Raw genomic sequence first — 13,539 nt, 5'->3', positions numbered from 1 at the left:
TTAAAAACACCATTATACGTAGTCTACAATGACGTTGATGATGAAAATCTGATGACAGACGACTATAGAGCACCTATACTAAAATTACTAGTTAACATAGATACGTACATAAGCAAGAAGTATTATTTATCAAATAAGCATTGCATTTAGCAGTCAAAAAGAAATCAAGTAATATTTCATCGAAATCAAAAGCTTACTGATGTTTCTACTTTTTGGGAACTAAAGATCAAAATAGCAAAGTACGGCTTTTTGAATTCCTCAAATTAAGGGAAAGGAACTTTTATTGAAAAACGAGGCTGATTCAAATATCAGAAATATATTCGATCGTACGTCTACATATAGTTTTGCAGCTTTTATAAATCATAAAACGGTCATTCAGTTATTGTTTGTTTAAAAATTAAATCTAGATATTGTATATTTTGAGGTAGATAAACTATCAGATATCTTTACTGCTAACCTCAAGTTTTTATACAAGGACAAACTCATATCATCTGCGTAAGACGCACTGTCATTGCGAGATAAGCGCCACTAATGACTTACTGTGGTAATTGTGCATTTAAATTTCTAAGCAAAGAAAAAAGTTATTCAAAAATCTACTGGAAGTGTGTAAGTAGTTCTTAGAAAATTTTGACAACCTATAGATCATGCAGTTTTCCAACTTGATACTGCGACTTACATTCAAACTAGACATTCGTCACACTATTTCAGTTAACGTTGTATGTTATAAAACGCTTTTTGTTTATGGAAAATAGAAATTTCAGTTTAAAGTTCTAAACATTTTTTCACAAAGAAATATATTCAAATTTACTGGAAATTAAATTGAAACTACGTAATTGATTTTATTTCAGAAATCATATTAAATGATTAGACTTAAGTTAGAAAATCTAATCTTATAAAAAACAGGAACCAAAGAATACTTACATTCATTTTTATATACATCATGTGAGGTCTTTTTTCGTTACAATAACTAAAATTTTTTTTCTTTTTCTCATGCTAACAAAAGCCCAATTTTAATTTTGTTAATTGATTACTATTAAAAAAAAAAGTTTTTGGAACATATCTAATCTAGAATACCAGTATTTAGCAAAAAGCGTATTGTATGTGATTTTTTGGTCTGAGGATTACCAAAAAAAATTTTTATATAAGGAAACATGTTATAAAAAAATAATAATAATAATAATGAAACACATTACAGGGACATAAAATAAACTAAACAAGCTTTTCTGATTAAACTTCACCAAGAGGTATAAATTTATTAAACACAATACATATTCATTAAACAAAAATTATGGTACTTGTTCACTACACATCCATTTTTAGTAAGTTTAATCAAGCTCCATTGACGATATTTTCGATGACAAGCTGGTCATTTCATTAGGTTGATCATTTCCAGCTTTTTGATGTCTCAGCATGGTAATCATCTTGTTTTTTCTTTTAAACAAAGCTCGATACTGAGTAATAGATACCAACCGCTCAGCCATGCTCTGGAATGCATCCAGAGTTAAGCAGGTCAATGTCTTGGCACCAGAACTCCAGAACAGAAGTCCAAATATTCCACTGCGCTGGTCAACTGCCAACTTCACCAATATACTCGGGCTCTCGAATATTTTCTTGGCCTCCTTGGAAGCGAAACCCTGGATAATATCGTTGCGCTGCTTTTCCAGCTCCACCAGACATGCTGAGTTCAACCTGGTGGAGCCAAGTCTTACGGAAAATTGGAGACGTCCATCACTGGTGGTCGTGTCTTCGCAGATCAGCCACAGGTCTTCTTCTTCGTTTAAGCAAAATTTCAAATACTGCTCAGGCATGGTCTTCTTTCTGCAGTTCTGAAGTAGTACCAGCTTACGTAAAGATGACATTTTAGAAGTAGTGTAATGTTTAGCTTCACAGTTGGAAGCAAACTGATTGTAGATCTATCGTTACACAGTACTTATTTCTTTGTCACCTCCGACAGTTAAATTGTTGTTGACGTCCGCTTAGTAAGACGTAGAGCGACAAACCTACGGCCACGGAATTTCTTTACGTTCGTTGAGTGAGGCGCTTCTCCGAGGTCCGTGCTTTCAAGTGCACCTGAATATCTATCTAGATGTATGCGATCTATTACGAATATTTGCATCTATACATTGTATGGTGGCCAAAAGTTGATTTTTTTTTGACGACCAGACGCATGTGCATATCATTTTTTTAGTGCCTTCTGCTATCCACCTTTTCCGTTGCATCGCGTCCGTTCGCACCTATATAAACTAATGTAAAGGACCCAATACTTGACCACTCTACACAATTTTTTGGCTTATTGACCAAGAAAAAAAAATATTTATGAAAATTCATCACTGCAATTGTTAGATAGCATAAACCAACCTTTCAACTTTATTGTTATGCAAATAAAAAATGATAACCTTCTAAGATAAAATCATCTTAAAGAATTCACAAACGTACCTTTTTACTCCAAAAGTGGATCACCTTAATCGAGGTTCATTTTTTATCTCTGCGCATGTGTAGAGGATAAAATTTCACTTCGCTTATGTGCAGATAACATAATTACTGTGGTCGAGTATTGGTGCTTGGTCGAGTGTTTAATCTTTTACCTTGTAGAGTTGCCCGGTTTTGCACCTTCCTCTTACATATCGTTTACCGTATGATCTGTTTCTCGTCTCTTGTGTATGTGTACTCAAAATTACTACTTACAAAAACTAACATTAACTTTTACAAACTTTGTTAGTAATTGTTAAACATAATCATTTTAAAACTATTAGTGGAATGTGAGGTGTGCCCTAGTGCACGTCACCCTTTGATAACTGTTTTCTAATTTAGGTAAAATTAGGTCTAAAGATAAGCGATACATTATTAAGTAATAAATATATTAACTTAGATTTTAAACACTTACAATTATTCAGGATTAACACGATTAGTTGTTCAATTATTATTTCAGAGCTTAAAATTTTTAGTATCAACTCGTATAGGTATTTCGTCGTAAAATTGTTATAAATTTTATTTATATATTGCTTCGAGTTTAATAAATAGGTGTTATAAAATCGCACCACTTCACAAAGCATTTCTAACGTTTAATAAGTTAGCTTCATTTCTAATTTGAATTTATTTTTAAACTCAACTTTTTATGTAACCATCAAACGCGTTGAATGAGAACCAATTAACTTTTTTGAACTTTAATATCCTTATGTTTTATTTTAAGGAAATCAACATACATTAAGTGAAAAAATCCTTGATCGGTCACGAGCACACATGTGCCATTACACCAATACAATGTATAACGGTTCTGGCAGGGTTGTTTAAAGTCTAAAAATTAAGTAACTGATTTAATAAGTACCTTGTACATGTCAAGTACTAAAAGAAAAACAAAATTTTTGGTTATTTCGCTGAAGTTGAATAATTTTCCTTGTATTCTTTTTTTTTCTTTTTTTTTAAATAGTACAAATATTTTTAAAACAAGGCCGGTTCGTTTATATTGAATTGTATTAAATTATGTTATATGTACTGAAATCTTCCAGCTTATTTTTTTTGATCGAGGAACAATTCTGAAATCCGGATTTTCATTAACAATCGTTTAATCTTTCGGTCGTGGGGGGCATTACCTACCCTACCCCCCACCAACACCACGTCTACTAAACCCCCACTACTAGCCTTGCCTCCTAGCCCTATTGTGTTGAACCCCTTTGACAAGATGGTTGGGCATTTATACAGCTAAAAAAAAATCGGTGGATTATACAAAGTTTAAATTTAGCTTTCTATACACGTGATAATTGGAGGCACTTTTATCAATGACGATAAGTCTCTTTTTTAAATTGTTTTAAACCATTACACTTATCTGAATTTCTCATTCTACCTGCATTTCTTACCAATAAGCTACGTTTTTTAGCACTGTGTCGTGGTTTTTTACTGTTGTGTACAATTTACCAATAAAATCATTTTAAAGCTATTTTAAAGAAATACGTCTAAGACGAATAATTACAGGAGTTCCTAAATAAGGCTGAAGTGCCTTTTTTTTTGCAGCGAATTAGGTGTGGCATTTTTTATTTTATGTATTTGAATAAAATATTTATTGAGATATGGCAACGTAGAATTCTAATCAACAAACCAAATTTTAAAGTGAAAATTCGATGTCTTCTATTTCGAAAGAGTCTATTTACATTTTTGCGTGATATAATCTTTATGCCTGATTTTCAAACTGCCATAATACTTCAATTCCTTGATTTGACGTACTTTGCACCCTATGTTGAGACACATGAAAAAATATCACAATATCAGTAAAATATTTCATCATCGATGGTCAAACTAGGTGTTTCTGATACATTGTTCTCATTGTTTTGCAGCCGATCGTATTTTCGCAGTTTTGATGTAAGTCAAGTGATTTGTATTTCCTTTTACCACAATAGCACAATGCGCACAAGGTAGTGCATTATTCTGCCTCTTCAAGCCGTAAAATAAGCTATACGTTCAAAGGCTCAAGTCACCATCCGTCCCGACACCGAATAAGAAAGGAACCACGGTGTAATATACTAGCCCCACTTTTGGCGTACTATAACGAAGGCATCTACCGATTCTCATTCGACAGAGTCGGCGGTACAGGTAACCTGTGCAAATGACGATGAATAAGCTAGTGAAGACTCTGAAATTTCAAACCACGGTGAATGTATATGTACATGGGAGAAAAAAAAAACGAAAAGAGGTCTTCCGGAGGATCAGCGCGCGACGATAACAATCGCGAAATTCCAGAATCTGTCGGAGCCATCTCAGTGCAAGGGCCAGCGGTTTCTTCGGAATAACGAGGAGCCTGTTCGTTTGCCTGTCTTGCTCGACGCGTATGTTATGTGCCCAGATATCATTATGGGATAGATACTGCAGTGAGGGACCATTAGAAATTCAGGTGGACGAGTGGTACGCGAGGGGCTCGTGAGGACGATAACTGGACTTGATCGAAATTGGCCGACTTGGCTTGCACGTTTGGAACACAAGCCGGCCTTGTACTACTGACAGCAGTAAGCTTGCAAGTAAAGACGCATCCTTGTTGTTTGGAGACCATTTAAAATCTCAGCCTCCATCGTTTTAAATATTTTTTTCGAGATGATGATCCATTGGAGGGGCAAGGGGAGGAAAGCGTCCAAGTTGCGTATGGCTTGAACTTGTGAGAGTACAGGAATTTATCTGTAGTAGCAATAGTGCTTATGGATGTATTCTATCGTAAAAGAAAGTATATTATTATCAGAGCAATATAACTAATGTTATAGCAAAACAGGGTCGTCCTTACTTTTGCAGGGCCCTGCTACATAGGTAGGTACTTTTACGAGTTTTTTTTACAACGTTTGGAGACAAGTTATAAGTATTTCATGACACGTTTAGTCAGCAAGAATTTTTGTTGTACCACAGTACTCAATAACTGAGTAGGAAAAATAATTAAATTGAAGCTTTTAGGCACAATTCGATTTTATTCATCAATACCATCTTTTTAAAGAGCAAGAAATACATTTTTTCAGATATTATTTTTTTTTGGAGATTTGATGAGAAGTAATATTTTCTTTTCCTTTTCTCAGTTAGGACCATGTTTATTCGTAATTCATTTTCCTTACTCATACTAATAATTTTCTCAACATACCTATGCAACTATCAATTATTGACTTCTTTTTTTGTGGCGAATTACTATCATTAGGTTACTTAGAAGTTTATCGACAAAAAGATGCATGATAAGTGTGTAGCAAATTATTTTTAAATAATGATATCCTTCCAACGGCATTTGACATGTTTTCGATTTTTCACTGTACAAAATTTAGCAAGGTTTCTCGTACTGAAATCTGTGAACGTAACCGTAAGAGAAGTTTTACATTTATTAAGAAAAACACTCTTATTACATTTTTTGTTATAATTTTGATACAGTACACATATCGTTATCATGCTAATTTATCAATACACATGAAAAAATTTTATTAACATTTTCAAAATAAACGATATAGCTTTCTAAACGTTTAGTTACTTTACACCTCATTAATACATTCATCACATTTACTTTACATATATACTATAATTTGGAAAACGACAAAAAAACTGGACTTCCAATCACGTGTGATGAATATTCTCAATAATTAAAAAACAAAAAAACTCAACATTTTCTGTAAGTTTTAGCAAGCTACGAATTAATTGTTACTAAAAATTTTTTCCGTGTGACGGCGCATGTGGTACGAAAGATGGCCTTTTCTCGTAAACGCTTTATGGCACACCGAGCAGGTATGACGGCGCTCGCCAGTATGGATTCGCATGTGCCCAGTGAGATCGCTTTTTCTGCGAAAAGCATGTGAACAAACAGAACACTGGTGGGCCCGTTCCCCCGAGTGAGTTGTCATGTGCAACTTAAGATCGTAGTTTCGCTGAAAACATTGGGCGCACACGGAGCAGCTATAGTGACGCTCGCCCATGTGCGTGCGGATGTGTCTTTTAAGGTCACCACGTTGACAGAAGGTCATTTGGCACACATAGCAACAGTGAGGTCGCTCTTCAATATGATTCTGCACGTGTTTTTTAAGAGCACTTGGATCACCAAAATGTTTTTGGCACATCGAACAACTAAGGGGGCGCTCGCCTGTGTGGATTCTCATGTGGATGGTCAGAGTTATCTTTTGGCGAAAAGTTTTTTCACAAAAGTTGCACTGATGAGGACGTTCTTCTGTATGAATGAGCATGTGCGTCTTGAGGTCTCCTTTCTGAGTAAAAGTTTTTTGACACACGGTACAGTCGTGGGGGCGCTCGCCCGTATGGGTACGTATATGTAACGCCAGAGTGCTACTTTGGTTGAATGTTTTTGAACACATCGAGCATTTGTGAGGGAGATTTTCCATTTTGGCGCAATCGTGCATTGCTAGATTAGTAATTTCGCGAAAAACTCGTCTGCACTCAGAACAACGATGAGCACTACTCTGATGGCTGTTCTCGTGCTTGCGATATTCATCCAATTGATTGAATCTTTTGCTGCATACTCTGCAAGTCCATAAAAAAACATTTACTTCCATGGCGTTCTTGATTACTTTCTAATATTTGCTGCGACGATTCTAGCTGAATTTGCGAGGTGTTTGATATACGTATGAGTGAAGAACTACTTCTAGTCGATAGGTTGTTCTGTAAACGAAGAAAAATTTAAATGATTTATGGTAATTGTTCTGCCCAAGACTTTCAGAAGCCATAGATTAAACATTCATATTAACATTTTTCGAATTTCTATTAAAAAGACTATTGTGATTATTACATTACGACAATACTATTATTATTTTTAAATAATAATAATTATAATGATATAAATGATGAAAAAGGTAGTATAATTATTACGATGACAATTGTAAGTTATATTTTCGTTAATATTATTTGTATCGCAGTGAATTAAATTCAAACTCTTGTACTTTACACAGGTAGTTTAATGTAACAATTTAACAATCGTCTTAAATCTTTGAATTGCTTAAGTAGTAACTACTTCTTAACATTTGAAACTATCACATCCGTATGGACCTATATTTAAAAATTCAATTTCCAAAACAATTGTTTTTCCTGATAATTTTTTTTCCCCGAACTGTATTACATCCTAGAAATGGTTAAATATTCTGCTCATTTAAAAAACTTTATTGCTGTATCTAACTTTTCTTCTTCTGTCACTAACAATAACATTCAGCTTATTGAGTTGCTAAATTTTGCCGTCACGGTGTACTTACCAATTACTTTTCCGAAATGTACTAAAATCTTTTTCGTTATTAAATTAAACTACTTTGTAATTCGAAAAAAATATACTTCGGTAATTAAAAAATTAGTTCAAAGTTTAGCGACACACATTAAGTATGTATTTGCGCATTCCTTCGAATTTCCTCTACATTTTGAACCAAATTGATTTCTTTTCGTAAGTCATCCACCAACCATAGTTTTCTGACTATAAACCTGTTAATTTTGATGTAAAATTTTAGACTACTATAAAAAAGTTATTCAAAACATCTTTTACTTGATTTTTTGTATAATATTTTTGTATTGATTATCTTTTAATTATCAATTTCTTAATACTTAAAGTTTAAAAACTATATATTAAAATCCAGTTTTAAGTTGAAAGAATCTTGGAAGAGTGGAACAACAACTTATATAATTTGACTTAATCCATATTTAATTATTCGTGACTTTAAAAACATTTTAATCTACCAATTGTTATTGTTCATCGTTAGAAAGAAATTAAATTACTAAGGAAAAGTAAGACACAACTTTATATAAACAACATTAAATTAAATAATTATCACCTGGTCACCCTTGAGATTCAGCTGAGTGATTTATTGCTATTGTGTTCCGGAGAAAAATCTCTGTTTAGCAGAATAAGTGGTGCTTGGCAATATTTTGAATAGTATCGGAATCCAAATACTGAGTATAAGTGATTTAATCAACAGTTTTTTTCCAAGTGTAGTGCAATGAATTTTCTGACTCGTAATAGTCTCTTGCACTACTGGTCTCTGAAATAATTGAGATCTCCTTGAGAATGAACGCTGACAGAGTTTATATAGTACGAATAATTAACGACTTTTTTATCAGAACCCGTTACAATGTAAAAAGCTTTTACAACATAGTGAATTATTATCGGTAGGCTTTATTGTTTTCAGTAAAAAGCATTGTATAATGATCATTCTTGTAACAGAAATGACGTTGTATTAAATATTTAATTATATTTCATATACTGTTAAGCTACTTCCTTTACAAGTATATTATTATTATTATAGTTTATTAATACAAGTAGTTGTTTATAGCGCACATTATACAATACTTATCTATGTGTTACTATGCATTTGTTGTATCCATCCGTTTAATGTTTAACATCCATTTGTTTTATAATTTTTAAAATCTAAATAATTTATCCTCATATTATATTCTACATAATAATTCTTGGATTCAATTCCGATCTCAGCAGAATTATTCGATTACTAAATTTTTATAATTGCTGAAAAAAAAATTTCAACAAAAATTTTCTAGTTCTTAAGTACGACACTTCTACATGAATAAATAAATGCTTTAGATATTACACAAAATGAAAGTGTTTCATAAGTGTACCATAATATATCTGATGCTATATATAAATAATTAAAAGTATTTTTGTTAAATTTGTGTTCTGTTGAGCTTATAAATAGTGGACAGTTTTTATTTCACACGATGACTTGAAAGTATCAGACCAGAAGTATTTTATATAGAGCGAAGGAAATCAACTTTAACTGTAGAGCTTACGAATAGATAAATTTGAAAATTCTGGAGGGGGAGAGCGATAATTAGAAATGATACTTTAAATGGTGCGTGGTAAAAGTCACGTACATCCAACTTTTTCTGATGGCTTTATAATCATCGTGTGTACGAAATTGGAATCTTCGATGCGATACCTGCCGTTAATAGATTAATACAATGCACACTACTCCTTTGCATGATATGTACGACAAATAGGAAAGCTAGGGGCTCGCTGTAACAATTAATAAAAATAACAATTTGTCATCTCTTTGCTGATTTATTATCAAAAAACCAGCTCAAAACAGCTCCCCTACGTCAGTAGTTTACCAAAAAGCAAAAATGTTAAATTTATTTTTGAAATCCTTACACAAAACATTTGAAAAAATTCTACAATTAAATATATCATAAATCTGATGCAAAGCTAGCGAAGTCGAATCTTAAATAGGTTTTCAGATGGTAAAAATTGTCCTAAGAAATTCTTGGAACTAGCCTTATAACATTATGGACTTAACAGTATAAAGTTAAGTTAATTAATATCATTTCTTTGTTGAAGACTACTAAACTTAATTACACTTTCAAAACCTATACAAAATTAAAGTTTTGAAAGTAACTCATTGTTTACGTATAATTATAAGTTTTAGAAAGTTACTTTTTCACCTAATTCAACAAAATTTAACTGTAAATACACATCTATTCACTATATTCGCCTGACAGAAGAATCAATGAAGATTGTATGGATTCATGTGAGTGGATAATATTATGGATTGGTTGTTAAAAAGCGAACGTTTTTAAGATTTGATGAAAAAAAAAAACTAAAATAAATAGAGGCAAAATAAAAGAAAGAAGGAAAGAAAGGAAAAGATTAGCCACTGAATTAACGCTGGTTTTTTCATTAAAATATGAACTTTTAAAAGAAAAGAATTCTTTTTATTTTACTAAGAAAAGCTGTATCGAAAGCACATTTAAAAATTACATTAACTTCTATTTAGTAAGCATAATTAGAAAATAATCGCTAGTCATAAATATAGTTTTAAATTGTAGACGTGAGTGATATTCTGCAATGCCGAAATAATTTTCACTCTATCATACAAATGATAAAATCTGATTCCGTTAATGACCTAAGCAGCGTCAGCTTTGCCTACGTCATGTAGCTTATTTCTACACATGTACCATGATATTATAAAGGATAGCCATCTAAAGATCTTTGAGTCTCAAAAATTAAATGCAAAAATAAAATAATTATCATAAATAAAGCTCCCACCCGAGCAGGAAATGAATTAGGGATCTGATCAGTCCCTGATCATGCTATCCTTTTTAGTGATCAGGTCCTGATCACGCTTGTAACGCTTATCTGACCAGGTACTGGTCAGACAGCATGATTTTATCCTTACTTATTCTGACCGCACATGCGCATTGCGTGATCTATGAATCTTTGTCATCTAAGTTATAACCATCCAATTTGAATATATGATTTTTATTTTTTATCTTTGTTATAGATATAAGTATTTGTATGTATAATTGCTAGTCGGAATTTGAGAATGCAAATTAGAGTTTATTTGTGAATCGCTACCATCAGAACTTTCAGACTCACCAATACTTTCTTCTGTTTCAAACGTGTTTTTGTTTGAATTATCACTAGTATTAAAACATTCTTTAGATTTGGTTTTTTCTAAATAATTGTCCGGGTTAACGTCAAAGTTACATTGGGTCTTATGAGATGGATAAAAATATTTATTTTCATTTCCATAGCTGCCTTCAAAATACGTATTTTTGTAATTGTTATTGGTGACCTGTGATGTTTTAACGGATGTAAACGTAGTTGCATTTTGTGCATTAAGTAAATTATCTGGTTTGTTTGTTTTGATGTTATTTTCAAAATTATCACTGTCACTGCTATCACTACAAGAACCAAATTTTTGAGTTAACCTATACTTACGGACTCTATATTTGGTAAGCAAAGCCTTTCTTTTTTTGCTGTCCATTTTTTAGGAATTGTAGTCAACTTAATAATTATTTTTTTATTTATATTATAGTTATCTTAGTTTGCTTTTAATCATATGTTTATAAAAATTTGACTTATTTTGGAGCAGTACCTTGGCTTTCTGCTAGACATATGTAAGTATGCATACACTCACACACATATATATATATATATATATACATATATATATATATATATATATACATAGCAGACGCTATAAGGATGAAATCATGCTGGCTCACCAGTACCTGATTAGATAAGCGTTACAAGCGTGACCAGGACCTGATCACGATGACTGATCAGGCCCTGATTTGAAATAAGGATGTCCTCATTTCATTTCTGCTCGGGCAGTATTGTGCGAGCATTTCTCGCACGTTGCAATGAGACCATAATAGTTGGTCGTTCAAGAATTAAACTAGTAAAAAATAGTAGCGGATTTCCTGATTCCTTTAGCAAATGTTGGCAACAGAAACTATTTAATATGACGAGTAATATATAATGAGTAATTAAGTCACAAATCAAATAAACGCTTAATCATATAAACATTCAGTGAGTGATAAAATATTACTACAAATGTTATAGAGCACTCGTTTACTTAAAATATTAAAACTTTTTTCTAAAGGAATCATTGAGGCAATAATAAAAATTTTGAAACCAGCATTTCTTTAAAGTTATTGTTATACTTACGTTGTAATTAATCTAAATAAATAAATTAAATTTTTCAATTAATACGTTTATTTAATTAAGATTTATAAATTTAATTATTTAATAATTTATTTAAACGTTTATATCATCAATCACTCATAAATAAATTTTTTTTTTAACTTGATCTTAAACTACAACTGTTGGTTATCTTGCAGTTAAATATGACTTATCAACTATACATACAAGACATCATATAGTTCGACAAAGTGTTATCGTATTTCTTGTCTTTTTCTTATAAAAAACTTCAAGTTTTTAAATTGTGTTTCAAAATTTTTTTAAATGGTTTAATCTTGAAATTTTGCTCAATTTTAATAGTTACACACTGAAACTTTTCTTTACAACTGTTTTTGTACATGCATTAGTTTAAAAAAATATGTACACATGAACTGCTACTTATTAATTTTTTCCATAATCAAAACATATTTTCCAACGTTGTTTAATCATAATTCTTTGAGAATTTTTTTTTTTTTTAATAAGTGTGAAAACTTGATATTGATTGTTGTTGAAACCAATTTGTACACGTTATAGTATCAATCTTCTGTAGTGAAATTTCATTAGAAAAATTATTTTGTATACAACATCTCGTTGACTGATTCACCGATCTCTTTCAGCTGTATTATTCAATAACAACATATCATCAAGATTTAAAAGCCAAAGATGTAGGTTAAGTAGTAAAAAAAACCAAAAACTGTCTCATGTAAACTTTGAAGAAGCTGTTTTACATATTGAGTAACTTACTTGCATTAAAGTCCAACCTTCAACATTGTATTGTACTACATTATTATATATTATGAACTAAGCTCACGAATTAATAAATATGTATAGAAGTAATGGAAGTACTTAAACAAAGAAATAAAAACTAAGATAATTGCAAGAGTGAGTCTGTAGTATTTGTACATTAGATCATCAATTATTATCCGAACACAACAGACAACCAGTTTAATTGCGACAATAATTTTTCATTCCCAAAATAATTGATGTATTTTGGTATCTAGACATCGCACTATATATTGAAAAACAATTATAATTTCCTGGTCTTGAACCATGTATTAAATAATAAAATGTTATACTTTATTTTAAATCACAATTTTTTAATAATGATTGTCGCATTTTTTTTTTTTTTTTTGCGTGGTGAATTGAACTAAGTCCAATAGATTGTTTGGAGAGATTTATGAGTAAATAATTGCATTGAATTGCAGAAAAAGTTAATATAGAACGAGTTTAATGTATAAGAATAAACATAAATAAAAATATAGGATTTGTGCATTTTTTTGAAAAAATAATTGGACCAGAATCTCCGTTTGGTAGTAAATAAGATTAAAAAACAACACGTCATTTTTAATTGTTCCTTTTGTACTCTACTTCGTTGCACAATTCAAGGCGAAATTTGGACAAAAATAAAGGTTTTACGCGGAAATGTAATTAATTAATTTACTGAATAACCTCCAAAATAAAAGTTATTAAAAGAAAATTTCAGAAAAATTGGTCATAACAAAAAAAATTGCACTGTCTAGAAAAATAAGCGAAGTTTTCAAGAGAATTTTTATAAGATTTTCCATGTCCCAATAACTCTTTTAAGCTCTTACGTTATCTACGTCTATATTTGCTCCCGAGGGCAT

The sequence above is a fragment of the Copidosoma floridanum genome, unplaced genomic scaffold (assembly GCF_036245765.1).
Source record: "Copidosoma floridanum isolate Cflo_tuat_1 unplaced genomic scaffold, Cflo_Japanese_pri ptg000007l, whole genome shotgun sequence".
NCBI classification, from domain to species: Eukaryota; Metazoa; Arthropoda; class Insecta; order Hymenoptera; family Encyrtidae; genus Copidosoma; species Copidosoma floridanum.
The sequence above is the reverse complement of the archived record's forward strand: the minus strand, read 5'-3'. Positions refer to the sequence as shown.